This window comes from Homalodisca vitripennis, chromosome 6, assembly GCF_021130785.1.
Source record: "Homalodisca vitripennis isolate AUS2020 chromosome 6, UT_GWSS_2.1, whole genome shotgun sequence".
NCBI lineage: Eukaryota > Metazoa > Arthropoda > Insecta > Hemiptera > Cicadellidae > Homalodisca > Homalodisca vitripennis.
In genome coordinates this window covers 61,492,959-61,507,868 of record NC_060212.1, presented here as the reverse complement: position 1 = coordinate 61,507,868, position 14,910 = coordinate 61,492,959, and positions in this window count along the sequence as shown.

Here is a 14,910-nt window from a genome sequence, read left to right as displayed (position 1 = left end):
CCTGAACCTACAAACTCCGAACTCCTAGGATGATTTTAGATATCGCGGCAGTCCATTGTGGCACGTTCACATTCGTGTACTAATTATACTCTCACCTGAAGAAGAGGATAGATTAAATTCTCGAAACGTTGTGTTATATACGATTATCCTTTTAAACTTTCCATCGTCAATAACAAACCTTAAACAAAGAATCTGTTATCGGTTTGGGTTTTTCGAAAGTTAATTTACATAAAAACAGAACTTTTAACAAATTAGAACGCAAAAATATATGAAAATAGTTAATATTAGGAGGATATGTTTTACAAATATGATTATTATAAGGTATTTACTTGAAATTTATAGTTATTTCAACCCGTGCTGTCGACAATAATTTTAATGGGTTTATTTTTATATGCTCACATAAAACTCCATAAGAACCATTTCTGTTCCGCAGTTCCATTTGACGTTGCTCGAAAAACGGAACGAAGCGAAGAGGACTGATGACAATATACTTTGTAGGGGGATTTATAACAATATTCTATCTGGGTTTAGGAACGCCAGAAATGCTTAATTTATCACTGCTTTAAAGAGAAACACAAGGTAGATGCATTCTCGACTTACCATGCCAAAATAGTGACCTACGCGATTTTTCTATTTTTATACTGATAACAGAAATCTTTTAATGCACAACTCTCTCTTTCATAATTTTATTTATCCTTAAAATTGTTGTAGTTTACTAAATTTGTGCTAATATTTAAAAAAAAATATTGTTTATCGAATTAACCACGTTATCAGCTGACTTAATCACCATGTGAACTGAATTATCGTTATTTATTCTTATTCGCAAGCTTGAATTGATTGAAGTTTGGAGATACATATTCATCTCCAATAATAATCAACAAGACTGCCTTCTCCACCACAGCAATTCTTCACCACATCAATTCTCCTCATAATCCGTTGAAGTGATAAGAAATTCTCTAACTCTTGCTTAAATATTTTCTACGAGTATCATCTTCTCCATTCACCAATTTACCGGATAATCTTTAACCCCCCCTCCACCAATATGACACCATGAAATAAGTTTTAATTCAAAAACTTGAAAGCAAATCAAAGAACACTTTTTTAACAAATTATTAAGTATTCTTACTTCCGTCAAAAATTACCGTGAAGTGTCAAAAGTTACATGTTTCAAATATTGCTTCATCACCAGACTACAACATAAAATTTGATCTGCCGAATTACTTAGTTTTTATAGTTAAAGTCTTATAATACATTTAAAACAACAAACCATTTAGCAAACACTCGTTTCACAAAGATGCATTATAACTGACGGACATAAGAGTATCTAATTAATAGGTTAATTTAATCTAAAATGTGCATCACCAATGAGTTCATACTTTTTGTAACATAATCTCAACTTTTAAGTCTAGTCTAGAAAAATATAACAACTAATATTAATGATAATTCAGCCCACATGGTATCCATCTACCAGCTGATAAACAAGTTGTTAGTCTAATAAACAATGAAACACGTAAGGTGTTTGGAACCGCCCCGGTACCGACCATTGGGTTCCAGTTGAGGGCTACCATGTCAAGCTTCCTCTGTCATTTGTACAAAATGTAACTTCCAAATCAACAGTATACGCGAATGAATATGTTTAGATTCGACAACCTCTCTGAATCATAACGAGTCTTTTACTATTACGTCGATACAACTATATTAGAGAAGTAAAGCAGTGTTTCTCCAAACAACGTTTTAATTGTTTTCTACCCATAAAACATATGTTAATATTTTATTTTTAATAAAAAAATGTATTCACACATTTTTAATTAACATTTTTCTAATTTCCTAATTAATGTTAATTTTCTAATTAACGTATATAAGGAATAGTCTTCCGCGAGTACCGATGGACGAGGAGTCTAATATGTTGGATTACGGGTCTTCAACGGGCAGAATAAGATTTAAAAGGGAATCCGTCTGTCTAAAAAGTCGGAAACGTCACGTGGTATTTTGTAGTACAAACATCTACTTTCATTGCTTTTATAACTTGAAATTATACAAAATTAAGTAACAATGATCTTTTATGGTAGTGCTTATCGAGAAAAATATTTTATTTTTATTTTTTTGTAATTTACGTTTTGAAACATAACCTTACAATAAGTTTTTAATGAAACCTTATGCCTAATATTTAGTTTGATTAATCTTAAAACACTAATTGCGAAATAAATGGGAGTAGGCAATAGTATTACACGTTATAGATTTGGGTAACTTTGTGAAGTGCCTTTTGATTTCTGAACTTTTGAATTCCTCTTCCTTTGGAGCTATGATTGCTAAAATACATTGGTATTTGCCGGTAATTATATATATATATATATATATATATACTGTATATATATATATATATATATATATATATATATATACTATTCGCTTGGGGGGAGACGTTAGTACAAATTTAAAAGTGGTAATTCAAACGGTTCAGTTGTCGTTGGAGGAGGTGAGAAATAAATAAGCGGATTCCAAATTTATCCACCAACCAATCAGAAAACGCTTTATTCTTCAGTAAAAATATAATGATTTGTTTAATGTAATTAACGTTAAATAACTCATGTAAGGAATGGAATTGTTATGTGTAATTATTTAGTCAGAAAGCTGTGATGGAGAAAATCCTTATAATAATTCAAGATTATTTTCAAGTTTTTTATTTATTCAAAAAGAGTTCTTGGTTAAATTGGTTAACAACCCTGATTCGGGTGATATTTTAAAGATCAATATTCATCAACAACTATTATTCCTAAGTTTTTCATGATAAGGTGTAAGGTGAACGCCTTCAATTTCGCGATGAGATGCGTGTACATAGAGGTATCCAAATGTAGATTTTACGCCGTCTCTCTTGAGCTACGCGTCCTGTCTTGTTCTCTTTTTGTAAATTGTCTCATTTACGTTGGAAGATCAGGTATTAATAAATATATTTTTTGTTATATGTAAACTATGTAACCTCTCTGTTTGAGATAGGTACTTATAATTTCCGTCTCAGAACTGCAATTAATTAAAAATGTAGAAGACTAACCTCTATTATATACCTTTCAATTGAATTTATTTAATGTGCTTAAACATTTGCTGTTGTGAGTGTGATTTATTAAATTAACATGTCTGCTTTTAATGGTATAAGTGTATGATTCCTATTCAGATATTGTCTTAATTGGGAAAGCCTATATAATCAGTTGTGAGTAATCTAGACATATTGGTACGCTTATAAGAAGTTTTCATGCAAGGACTACGATTTAGCAAAGTACTGTTAAGGAAATCCAATCAACACCGTTTCTAAACAAGGTTCTTAGAACCTTGTTTAGTTCTATTGTTACTACACCACACCACGTGTCGCGTAACAGACCTCGCTGAGGTAGCATGCAAAATGCAAGATTTTGTCGTTGCCCTCATATCATGCCCATAAGACTAACGTAATAATGTTCGCCGACGCTCAGCCAAATCCGATAGAGTGACGTCCACCATCAACGAACCCGATGTCAAGTCTCCAGATAACGTACGGTTCGAAAGGCAGATATTACATTTTTAAGCCCCTCAAGTGGATTAGCTTCGCTAACGCTCAGGCAAGATTGTTACATTTTCTGACTTATACACTGTAGATGGACGACTGATTTCAGGCAAGATATGAGTTCGCTTCACTGAGGAAAAGCTTAAGGAGGAACTTAGTATAAATTTCCACAGCATGCAGATCAGATGTGCCGTTATGTCGTCAGCTTAGATAATCCCACGGTTATGTTCCATTGGAGATCGGTTGCCAAGCCCTCGGCAGAAGTACTTCCACGCTTCCACTGAACATCAGCGGACCCACAAGTAGATTTTCTTTTCAACGACTCTTCTGAATTATTTACCTATCGGATATTAAGGATACATAACCAGTCGTGTTTACAGAAACAAACAAGTACAAGGACCAAAAAACTCATTTAAGACAATTCAGAAAAGGAGTACAGTTTTTTATAACAAATCACCAGAGACCTGTGTTCGTAAAAATGTAGTTGTAGACATTCGATGAAGACCAATGGAACTGAATTAGAATATAGTACCACAAATCATAGTGTAATATTTTACAACAGTAAGCCGTATTTTAAATAAATTCGACAACAGGCTATGTAAAACTGAATGTTCAGACTTTAATTTTACTCAACTCTGAACATCTTGATCCATGATTTTATACGATATCCACATGAACCAAAAGGACATTAAAGAAAAAAATTTCAGTTGCATAAAAGGAGAAGGAGCCTCGAGGAGAACACAGTTTTGACCACAGTTTGTATAGACATCATTGAATGCATGCATTGAAACAGCCAAATAATACATGTTAGCTTGAATATAGCTTGAAGCTCTTATACTGCAAGTTTCCATGTGGCAAAATGTATATCTAATCATAGCAAATCTTAGAGCATAAATGAGAGCCTTGCAGAAGCAGGAGCTTCCCAGACATTAGAAAATTCTTGAGACTACGAGCTTTGAGAATCTGAAACTCACAGAAACAGGGAAACTTTCATAGACCGAGAAATCCCACAAACCTGAAACAGACAATTCTTAGTGTGAAGAAGATTCCATAGACCTAACGCTTTGAAAGGTGGAGAGCGAGCTTTTAGTGATCATAAACGACTGGAGAAACAGAGCTCTCACTGAGACTCCCAAAAGCCGCAAAAATTTAGAGTCGAGAGTTTCTAAAAATAAGAAGGTATGGAACTTGCAATAGCACAGTTTCCAAAGCTTTTTGAAACTCAAAGATACCAGTGGCAGGAATTTACCAGAGACTGGGAGTCCCAGATATCACGGAGCTTCTAGAGGGTGGAGGGACTCCTGTTGCCAAACGTTTTAAAATGTCAAGAGCTTCTTAAGTTGCCAACTTAGAGTTTGGGAGTATCAGGAATAATCGGGAATATTCCACCGATCGGAAGCTTAATATCTATGATTCCTCAACCTTCCAGAGGCTAGGAACATCCAGTGGTCGAGTTACTGTATAGGCTGGAAGCTTTCAGAAGTTAGGAACTCTCACAGGTGATTCAGTAATCAAAAAAATTTCAAAATGGATCCCACAAACTTGACGAAACTCTACTTGAATTTTATAGGGAAGGCTATTTGTATACATTTATAAATAAAATTGATTAATTTTACTGTCTTGCTCAATGCAGTGTAGCAAAGTGGTAAAATTGACAAAAATGATTTAATATACCTTAAAACTCAGGTTGGAGCAAAATATTGGCTACAAAAATAATGAAAAATGCATTTAAGTAAGTATTCTCAATGTTTAAAAACAAGCAAATAACTTAACCACTGCAGTTAGAAAGATGATATATTACAATTTAAAAAAAAAACCTTTTAATAGTATTTAAAAATGTTAGTTTTGATTGACTTTCAGTATCAATAATAATTAGTTATAACGCTTAAAACCGCGAAACCGTATATTTCAGTAAAAGCTCTAAATTTATTATTTACAATTTTTTAATGAAATAACTGACTTTTTTAGCGTTTGTATTTAGTTTTTACTAAAACATTTAAGGTCAATTGCTTAAACAAATCATTTTACCAAGGCCATGTGCATACCACTGAATAAGAATCTCCTTATAGTAGAGAGGAGCTAATGTAGTATCTTGTACACATCCATGAATAAACGCTCCTTAACCGTGCTTTAAGAGTGCTGGAACTGGTTATTTCAGACAAAGCTTAGCAAACTTCTAGCTTAGGGAGTATTTAATATTACCTGAATATTAATGTAAGTATAAAAACACAAAAATAGTTCTCAATGATAAGCATTTCACATCTCTGGATAACACCATCCTTTGATAACATCATCCTTGACATAGCATACCTTTTCTTAACGTAAACACTACATCACATCCAGGAGAGTGCGCCATTTATCATAGGTGCTAAATCAGGTGCAAGCTTTAACATCACAGTGCTTATCGTTTTACAATCTTTTAAAACCCTCCTGCCATCGGTTTTCAATAAGGATGACAATTCTTTGGATCTCAGTACTTGTCACTTCTAAAAGTGCTGTAACCAATATGTCATCCATTAAAAGGGGCATCATGTGGAAAATATAAAAACAAGTTTACATGGTACACGCCAAAGTATTTAGTTTGTGGAATATCCATTATGTCAAAAAATAAAAATAATACTTAACTGTACATAATTTTAAGCAAGCAAAAGAAGGAAAACAACTCTAAGATACCTCTTATGCTAAAAGCAAGTAAACCACGATTGAGACTACCTGTTAAATCTTCTAATATTTCCTCAAATTCATTTATACATACCTGTGTACTTATCTTCAAGAAAAATAAACACGTACTTTTATTTCAGTGATGTGGATCTGGTGATGTGTTCCTTGAACACGAAAGGCCTCACAAAAATAAAATCCAGTAATTATTGGAGTGTTTGTTTTTAATTTAAGTATTATATTCCAATAAGAAGCTGGTAGAATGTAAAAACAAACAAAGCTAAAAAGCTCCACAGTACAAAATAGATTACTTGTCTGTTTTTGTATTGCTATACAATAATGGACTAGGCTTTTTGGGCTCGGTCTGATGAATATAACAGGGGACTTAAAACAAACCCCGAAGGACACTTTGGATTGTAAAGAGCATTCCTTTGGGATGCCACAAACCCCGAAGGTTACTTTGAATTGCAAATATTTCTCCTTTGGGATGCAATGGGTGCTTGTTATGAAATTTTGAAATACTTTAAAGTACGTAAAATTCTACGTTATATCTTAACAACAGAGAGGGGCTTCTTAAAATATGTATGGAGAAACATTACTACTTGTTTGGGAAATAAATGACTGATCTGTAATATTCACACTATCTAGGACACGAAGTGCGATATTAAACTCAATCCTGACAACGACTGCCTGCTCAGTTTGACAAGCGACAAAGGCGCCATTGTAACCGGGGAACATTCCGAGTAAAACATCTGAGAAGAGCGGCGCGGCAGTCAGACAATACTCACACATTAGTACAGAAGCATTCCTCTCTCTGTGCCGGCGCTAATGAAATATCTGCAAGTTTTATCTACTGGAAGACTAGCGCATTGTGTGCTACTCATTGAGCATGCGCGCTTTTGTCAACCGATTCTCCTTTTCTTCCCGACAGTGTTTTCCCGTACCCCTCCCTCCCTTCTCAAAGAAATTACTCCGCACTCACTGAGCTGCGAAACCCGGTTTGTCTTCCGATCTCTTCCGAGTGTTAATTACTTCCCCCCACTCCCCTCTTCTTCTCGTCTCTTTGTCTGCGCACAAATGACGTAATTACGACCACTGTTTCTCGGATTCTACCTTTGTCGCCGGTTTCTATTTCGGCGATCAGACTGTGTTCAGGTGTACGCCATTGTCTCCCGCTCGGGCTCGACTTCTCGCCGCTTCTGCTGCTTCGACGTCCGCCTCAGAAAGATGTGCTTTCTGCTCGTCAACCATTGTCGCAGTTATGTTTCCGTATTGTGAACGCTTCAAAGTCTCTCTGCGACGCCTCGTTCGGAGACCCACAGCGACGCAATTCACCGACTTTAGACGGAACAAGCGCCGCAACTTCCACTGTATTGTAAAAACGATGTTGTAACGCTGAATTTACAATGGGAAACATTTTCAGCATTATATCCAATCATAAGTTTTCGAATCTTCCAATCCTATGAGAAATTAAGTATTGTCATAAATATAGCAACATTAAAAGATTAAATAAAAATGTAACGCCCGTCCATTTGCAACCCTTAAATAAATAAATGCCTAGTTTACATTTAAAATGAGTGCATATTTACGTAATCACTCATAATTGAATTATAAATCAACTAAATTGTTGTTTTACATATCTTCCGATGTAACGCACTCAAAGTTATACGTTGACAAATATAAAAACAACAAATAGTCAATAGTCAAATTTAAATGGAGACACAAAATACAGTTGTATGAAAAACGTCAAGATTCTAACAATTTGGACTCACATGCTACATCGAATTCTCATTTTCACACGTATTCTACATCACCAATTTACCTCAGCTTCATTCGAGAGTAAGTCTTATGATTGTGTCATAGCTACATCATAAACTCGTTTACATTATAAAATAAGTTTAAAATTAACATCATTTCATGTTTGCTAAGCGTTCGACCATATTTTATTTAGTTCGGGGGACTGTTGATGAAAAGAACACTTGCCTGTGAAGGCGATCGTTCATGAACTACCGTCCTGTGTCTCCTATTCCAGGACATTTCTTCGTTTCTAGTCTCGTACGAGTGGATGTCTCGACTAGCGGTCAACCTACACTAAAACACACAAAATTAAGTTTCAAAATATAGCGGCTTGGTACAGAGAACAGTTGGAAACTTTAAAAGACTGGCCTATAAGACTCTGAATTTCACTTTGGCCATAGAAACCTAAAGAGTAAAGCTTAAATTGAGGCTTTTAATACTGACATTTGGTTCCATCTATTATATCACGTGAATACACTTACGCATTCATATAAAGTCAAGACTTCAAAACATTAAATTCAAAGAATGTCTTAATTGAACAGGCGAAGTTAGCTCTAAGAAGCTATCTCTTCTGACAGACTTCTGAACCACCACAACGACCGGGGACGCTTGCAAAGACAGGATCGCTCAGCAGTCACCTATTCAAACAGCAACCACGCTCGACTCGTCTTGATTCGGTAATGTGATGCAGTGGTAATTGTGCTCTAAAAAAATACAATGTATTAGTGTGATCACCTGCAGAACAGAACAGCTATAATAGCTTGCAGTTTGTGTTTCGCTGGTTTGGGGTAGAAGACCAGCTGATCAGAATCCTCTCACTTTCTGAGTTCTAATTTGAAAGTCATAAGTTGATAGCAGACCTTTTTTGGCTATCAGTGGTGAACAGCTGACGTTCACAGTTCAATGAAATACAACCGGCCCAAGGTGATCTAAATTATCCTGCTATCCTGCGCGTATCGTTCATATTCTTCACGGAGTAACTTGTTTCTAATGTCTGAACGAACTAATTATAGTCCCTGGATGGTGTAAGAGCTTTCCTCTCTACTCAAATCAAAGTGCTGGGATAAGATCTCGTAATCACTATGGTGAAAAACTAAACATGTTTAATCTGCAAAGAGAATTGGTTGTTGACAGTAGATTCTTATTTGTAGTATTTATGATAAACTTAGGGAGATTAATTATGTAAAGGAGAAACAAAAATGGTCCCAGCACTGAGCCCTGAGGTACACCTGTCTTGACTAATGATCAGTCCGAATGATAACTATTCCCCTTGGTAGTTATTTTAACACAAAGAACACAGCCAATCAGATAGGATCGAAACATTCCAATATGATACCACCTGTCCCATCCGATTCAAGTATTTTTTAAGGATCTACTACATCAAAAGTTCTTCTTAAGTCGCAAAACAAATCCAGAGTGTATTCACTAAAGTGCAACAAAGATAAAATTTGTTTTAAAATGAATGGTATGGCTGATGAAGTATTCTAATTGGTCTGATACCAAACTGATATGAGGATAGTACTTTATTTATTTCAATAAAACTCAAAAGTCGGGAGTTAATATTTTTTTTAATACCTTTGAAATTTCTGGGGTATGGATATTGATCTGAAAGAGGTAATATCATGTTTCTTTGTGTTAAGCTATGCTGAAAGGATTCTTGTTTTTCTTTTGAAAATACACCTCCTGCCATCAAACAACAGACTCATCAAAGAGATTTTGGATTAGTTCACCAACACTTTCTTTCATAAAGGAGGGTAAAGTGCTAAATATATCTCTAGAAAAAATATTATTAAAGGATAAAATGGATATCCGAGTGTCATATATTTATATTTTGTGGTTGAAAAAAAAGAATACCGTAGTGAAATTATTGGAAAAGAGAATCAGAGATGACATCAGTGAGTTTCAAATACCCTACCGTTCTTATATTTAGATCACTATTGGAGCAATGCATTAATAGTTCCAATAAAGATGCAAGTTGTCCCATAATAAAATTAGTTTCATCAGAAAAACACACAAGCTCGTACACCTACTATGAAATACAGTAACTTAAATAGCTAATGGTTCAATATCTATACAAATCTCCTGTGCTTCCTAAAATAGATTTTGTGTCAATAAGAAAATCCCCTTGAAGAAGGATGGAATTGCGGAGTTAAGTACTTTAATGAGCACTTTTCTTCATGCATGATTAAAAAAAAAATACTAAACACGGATTAATAGATTATCCAGTATGGCTGGAAATTGGCGTCAACATCCCCAGGAGTCACTGTAGCATGTATTCGTATGTATGTAAAATACTCTAGTACATTCGAGTGACTCCACAATTACACCTAACATCAAAGACTGTATGTTAGATATTTCTTTTAAAGCGTGATACAGTTTTTGTCTTAAAGAAAAGAATCTTGACCATATTGACAGATACAGATATTTGTGAAATGACTATAAATGTTACTAAAGGATGACCGAATGATGTGGATGTCTGTATGTAGGGAATGGACTTAGCCAATAAGGAAAAGACTTTAAAAAGTATATTTTAAGATTATGTAACAAAACCATTAAATCTAAAACAGGTAGGTTTCCAGTCATCTTGTACCTGTATTGCACTTCCTCAGTGTTTCTGTAATATATGTATTTTACGTAGTATTATATATGTAATTTGTATATTATTGTCATGTATATATGTCAATAAAATGTGAACAGACATTATACCGGGGATCCAGGCTAAAAATATATAACACTTGTGATATAACAATGTACTTTTTATTTTCAAACAATTACGTTTACATGTTATAAATGCAACCATGATCAATATCTTTTTTTTGTCCTCTTAGGACATGAAGCTAAGAAAATTTCACCTAGTCCTATAAGGTGCTGCTTCCGAAGTGACAGGATATTCTGGATGGTTAAGTTGGGGGTTAAGGGACCACCTCCTGTCGAGATTCATGAAGAAGAGTTTAAGGGGAGTTGAAGGCCCCATTCCCGCCCATGTTAAAAGTAAGAATTTTAGGAACACATATCTGGGTAACCATAGCAACTAACAGCATGAAATTATTTATGCTTGATTGTTGCATCATAATAAGTAAAATAAACTACAATTAGCTTGATAGGTAATATAACTTGAAAATTATAAATTTTTTTCAATCGCAAAATTTTTTTTTCAAAAATTTTTAATATTAAATATATATTTTTTTTTCTAGTTGAAGAATTTTATTCATTGTAGTTTATCTTGTACATTACATATATACAAACAGCCAGTAAAAATTTCAAAGCAATAACTCTACTAGTACCTGAGATAATGGTTCCTAAAACTAAAATTGCAACTTTCGGAAAACGACATAAATGTAAAAAATCAGCTTATTATTGTGAATATTTTACCGTAAAATCCACCTGGGCAGTATTGAGAGGATGCTCCTTCTTCTTCTTCAAGTTTCTTTCTTCTTTTAGCAATTCTGGATTCTTTGGTTGCATCCTGTGCTGCCCGTTGAGCCTTTTGAAGTCGAACCTCATCAGCTTTTTTCAGCGCCACAACAGTGTTTATACCGTAGTTAACAATCCCAAGTTCTTTCAAAACATTTAATCTACCTAAGTTTCCATCACTGAATGTCAAGATTGCATCAAATACCCCTATTTCTAAAGTTTTTCTTCCAACAAATACATTCTTAGGTATTCTACTCCAGACTATATTGTTGAAAGACTCGTTAACGTTTTGGGTTTTTCCATGTAGGCATTTTTTAAGGAGACTAATATCAGCCAATGATTGAAAAATAGGTTTTATAACTTCCATTACTGCAACAGGAACTGTATTTTTATGTTTGAAGTCTTTTTTTTTCATAAACAGCTTTATTGTACTTGCACCAAGTTTCCGGTGCAGGTGGACATAGCTGATGGCTCGGGTGTTCATCCGTAGAGATGTAATGGAAATATATGGACCATACAGAACGTTTCATTTTATCCAAACTATTTACATTAGCTCTAATTGCATTGCCATAATATGACTGAAATTTATCAATAACTTTATCTGTAAGTCTACCTACTCCTTTTTATAGATTTACCATCTGACAGAGGCTTACCGCCAAGCCTTGCTTTTAATTTTCGCAGCCTTGTGCCCATTCTCTTGGAAATATGCCCTATACATTCAAGCTTCTCAACAGGGGTGTCATCACCATAAGGATTATCTTCCACTACAGCCAGATGAGCCTTAGAGTCGCCGTCACCTAAAAATTTTACATACCGTACGCCACGCGTAGGTATCGATCGTCGACAAACTGCAACAGCAGCCACGCACTCCATGCCGCCACTTGACCCCTCATAATTTTTTAAACAATTAGGTTCATGACTTTTTATTTTACCTTCGTTGCCTTTTGTTTTTTCACATCCACTGCAGTACTTTGTCAACACTTCCACATCCAACGCTCGTAACAGTACAACACGCATTTTTGGATACGAATCCTCTCTTTTGCCACGTTCCATCAAAAGCAATTGGAATGTCTGTACTAACTTTTTTTCATCTTTATCATCTATATTCTCATTTATTGCTTCTAATGTGGCATTTTTCATACAACTATCAGTAACAGTAGCTAGAGAGTTTCTGAGAGTATTCGTATATTTACTTACATAGGTGCAAGGCGAAGGCAAGTTCAACATTCCACACGAAAGTTTTCCAGCTTCTGGCCCCTTTCCAATGCACCGCAAACCATAAAACATTCTTAGATTGATATCAAAAGTATTATTTTTATCAATAAAATTAGAAGAGTAAAATTCATTACTAAATGTGCAGTCATCATTTGTACACTTTAGAACTAAATTACTTGCCAGCCCATTACGCTTTTCTATATCGTCTTTTATCAAAACGTCAGATCCACACTCCTTACAAGCTACAAAGTTAGAAAACACTGAACACAAAATGTTGTATGAAATTAATAAGTTTCTATCTGAAGCATCAAAGCTATCATAAGTATCTAATTTGCCTACAATTGTCTTTTCAGCAGAACTGATGACTGAAGGCCTAGGCCTAACCTCAGTCTCTGCTTCCTGCCTTGGATTAGCATTTGTAAACCTGTTACCGTGAAACTTACGTTCTTTTATTTGCACTCTCGGCATATTTACAACTAAACTCTAAAATATTTCACTATTATAAATAATAAACACAAACAACAACACTTTGTTTACCTTTCTCACTGACAAACCAGAAAACAACAGTAAACAATACTAGGTTAGTCTAAGCAGACAAGAAAAACAGCAATAGACAACAAATAATATGCAGTAAGTGTTGCCTAAATTGATTTTTCTTCAACCTTTACTCTTCACTTTGAGTTCTATGCAAAGTGCAAACAAATACAGAAATAATTATCGTCAATAGAAGTTGGTGAAAGCTGAACTGGTCGCAAATTGGCTACGCAGACTATTTTATAAAATTAAATAAAAAATACTTAGAACAACTTTTATAGGCCATGTTTGGTATCAAAATGTACAGAAAGATACAGAGAACAAATTTAGCTAAAAAAATTTTGTGTTATTTTTTGCCCCTTCGACCTTCAATTCCCCTTAAGGCACTAATCTCAAACCACGGTCCCTAGGAAGAAGCCAGCTCTGAATTAGCTCACCAGTCAAAGCAGGCAGGGGTGGAACACTCTTATGTCTTAGCTGGCAAGAATCTTTGACTCTTAAAGAACAAACCCACCAACTCCAACCGTCATCTCCCGCAGTAGACTAGACCTATCCAATTACCCTTGCTCCCCAGAATCTCGACATTCGCTGTAAGTGGTGTGGCGATCCTGGACATCCATAAGATTGCCCAGATTTAAGTGACATATCGGTTTTTGCTGTACCCAGTGTAGGTTCAACTGAAAGGTATAAAAATCCAGCGTTGCTCTCAACTGCAAACACAATCCGATGCATTAGTTCCCTTAAAACTTGTACTCTTACCTGGTTCACGAAATTCTCAATGAATCCTCATGCAAAGAATTCTAGGGGATAGAGATCTGGCGATCTTGCTGGCCATCTAATGTGCCCTCTCCTATCAGGATCCAACGACCAGGAAATTGTTTGTTAAAAAAGAGTCCTCAACATCATTTTGTTAGTGTGATGGAGCACCGTCTCGCTGGAATATGGTTTGGTCTGGCATTCGAAGGACAGTACTGCGAAAATTTGTTAACATGTGCAAATCAATATGGCCTGTTACAGTTTGTTCTATATAAAATAGCCCAATGGTTGCATTGTATGTAAAACTTATCTAAACATTTACTTTTGGGGTGTCTTGCTGCTATATGAAAACCGATACAGCGGGACGAGTACAGTCAATGATATGGATGTTACAGTCAACAGTGGTGTTGCAATCAGCTTGATTCTCAGTAAACATCATCATTAGGCTGATATTCCGGTTAGTGACTAAGTTGTTGTTATAGGCACAGACGAAAATGTATGTAGGTACCGTGAAAAAATAGATTTTTAAATTAGTGGTTCTTAGCCATTGTGCGTTAAACTCAAAACACACGATCTTGATTCTATTACTTTCCGTTTGTAACTGAAATCGCTGTCAGATATTACATGACACAAATAGAGTTTTTATTTCTTGATACCTTAAGGAACCCGGAAACCCGGTATTTGGTTTTCAGGTTTACTACAACCTCGAAATAATGGACAGTTTCATTACCATTTTATACATTTTAATTACACATTTTTTACAATTTGATATTTACGCCATTCTGATACCGGAGACTCAATTACTGGACAATACCGGATGAACAATTTCCCAAAGATCCTCGGTAATGAATTTACATGTATATTCGTAATCTCTGTTTTGTTAATTTTAGCATTAAGTAACATATTATATGGCTTATACATTAGTCTTTGTGCACGCGTGAATGTTGTATTAGTATTACGTTGATTTAATGGAAATCTGCCAATATAGTGATCACACTTAT